This window comes from Octodon degus, unplaced genomic scaffold (assembly GCF_000260255.1).
Source record: "Octodon degus isolate 3935 unplaced genomic scaffold, OctDeg1.0 scaffold00159, whole genome shotgun sequence".
Classification (NCBI taxonomy): Eukaryota; Metazoa; Chordata; class Mammalia; order Rodentia; family Octodontidae; genus Octodon; species Octodon degus.
Genome location: NW_004524735.1, coordinates 6,434,395 through 6,436,714, shown reverse-complemented (window position 1 = coordinate 6,436,714; position 2,320 = coordinate 6,434,395). Strand labels below are relative to the sequence as shown.

The 2,320-nt window shown below is 45.1% G+C and overlaps 1 protein-coding gene across 3 annotated transcripts in view; it reads right to left on the bottom strand.

The window, feature by feature from the left end:
- Positions 1-1,040, bottom strand: part of Csrp3 (cysteine and glycine rich protein 3) — a 20,525-nt gene extending 19,485 nt beyond the window's left edge. The window contains exon 1 of one of the 3 annotated variants that reach the window (XM_023702818.1): positions 936-1,040. The gene's annotated coding sequence lies outside the window, so the exon portion shown is untranslated. The remainder of the gene's footprint in view (positions 1-935) is intronic. The other 2 variants (XM_004642691.2, XM_023702819.1) reach the window with 2 other exon arrangements.
- Between the last annotated feature and the right edge of the window lie 1,280 nt (positions 1,041-2,320).

The following is a 2,320-nucleotide window of genomic DNA, read 5'->3' as shown; positions in this document are numbered from 1 at the left end:
CAGTCCCTGTGCTTTTGCTGAGCTTGTTCTAAGTGGGTGCTTTAGACCACTGAGCCATCTTTCCAGCCCAGATCCTTGTAATTTGAGGGAAAGTTATGTTCTGTAATCTTGGGCTATTACAAGCACTTTCCAACTCAGTAGTACTTTATGGTTCAGAAAAATTCATTCCATTCTTATTCATATCTACCCTTGAGGAAGAGGGGAACAAGACCCCAAGAACAGGAACTTTCTGACCATCTGTCACCTGCTGCTTTTGCGATGCTTCCTGGACTAAATAAAGCACGAGGTTGTGTGGTCAGGAGAACCGCTTTGTGACTTCCTTCAGCTTTTCTGCCATCCCAAGATCACAGGAAACGTTCTATCATAAAGTGCTTTTACTTTTATTATTATTGGGGGTTTTTTGTACAGGGAATCAAACTCATAACCTCTCCCTTGCCTGGCAAGCACTGTGTCACTGAGCTACATCCTTAACCATAAGAGCAGTTTTAAAGCCAACGTAACTCCTTACTCATTTCTGTCTGTGAGGCTCCCTTGAACTACATTCCTGTACCATGTATGTATGTATGTATGTATGCATGTGTATGTATGTATGTATATGTGTATGCAGATGTATTGTGTTTATGTATGTGTGTGTGTATGTGTGTGTGTGTTGAGGAATCAAACCCAAACCCTCATGCATGACAGATAAGCACTCTGCCACTGAGTTATATACCCTGCCCCTGAACCCCCAAATATTAATCAGGCCTTTAAAAATATTTAGCAATCCCTAGATCTACACCAAGATCAAGCATAACTTGAGAGTTCTCGCACAAAACCAGACTGGATGCTGGTACTTGGGATGTAAGTCACACTGTCACTCTGTAGGGTCCCAGAGGGCCCCACTGGCCATGCAGGCAGCCCACCCCAGGCCCTCACGCCAGCGTCCTTCCACTTACCAAGCCGCGTGGTCTCTGTGCGCTCACTGGGTGAGGGGGGCTCTTGCTCTCCTTAAATATTAAGAGGCTGTGGCCAGCCTTGGCCTGCCAGGGCAGGGCAGGAGGGAGCCTGAGGGGAGCAGCGCAAGGGCTATCAGAGGCTGAAAATAGCCTGTGAGCAAAGCCCTGAGCTTTGTCCTCCCACACCAACTGGTGGCTCTTGAAGAACAATATCACTGGGCTTCTATTTTAATTGCCAGTTTCCTACAGCACCAGGGGACCCATTTGTGGGGTCTATAATTTCATATCAAGTGGCTGGAGTGGAATAAAAGTAAAGAATTTCATAGCTAAAAATCATTTCTCAGGGCCCCCACTCCACTGGAGAGCCTAGAAATTGACGCAAGTTACCTGCAGATGAATCATGAGCCCTTTCTGGGAACCTTCTGGGATTCTGAGACACAGCCACTGCACTCGTGAGGAGCACTCAGAGCTAAAAATAAGAATGATGGGGGTCTGGAGTGACATGTCACTAATCCCATTAAGCTTTGGGAGACAGGAGAAGGTCAGCTAACCATCAGAAGACCATCACTCTATCCCAGGAAGACTAAATTTTCTCTCAAGTTTTGAGTTACTTTGGTCCCCATTTTTCTTCTGGTTAAGAATTGGGCCCAGCTATACATTATTTTTATCGCCATGATGTCATCCTATAACAAGTCTTGAGAAGTCTCTGTAGAGCCGCTTTAGCCTTGGAGGCCTAGTTTCTTCTTGCCTGGACACCACAAAGTTTGGTGATGATTAAGCTTCGTGGATCCACATGAATCGTAGAATTTAATAGCTAAATCCTAAATTCAGAGAATTAAAGGCCAATTCATCACATAATGGGTGGGAAAGCTGAGGCATCCACGCCTGACAATGGTAGCGCCCAAACTGTAATTCACATCATCTGTTTCCGAGCTTCTGGTACCTTCATGCTGACCTAGAGGTTGAATTTAGGGGTGCCCAGACAACTACAAGGAGCTTTATGAAGGGGAGCCTTTCAAACCCATGTTGCTAGCTCTTCAGTTACATGTCCACAAAGAGCTTGGTTAAAAGACGGGCTATTTCACTGGCAAGAGCGTTGTGATAGCTGGGAGGCTGAGGCAGGAGGATTGCCATGAATTTGAGACCACCATGAGCTACATAATGAGTTCAAGCCTTGGTTGAACTATATAGCAAGGCCCTGTCTTAAAAATCAAAACAGAAAACCATAAAATGAAGACAAAAAGAGAGAGTTGTGTTAATCTCACAAAAATGACTAGGCCACCACTCTCCAGGGGATACCCTTAGTCTACATTATTGTGGAATAATATGTTCACGGTAGAGAGGAGACAGTGATGAATATCTTGGAATATTAAGACTAGCCAGGG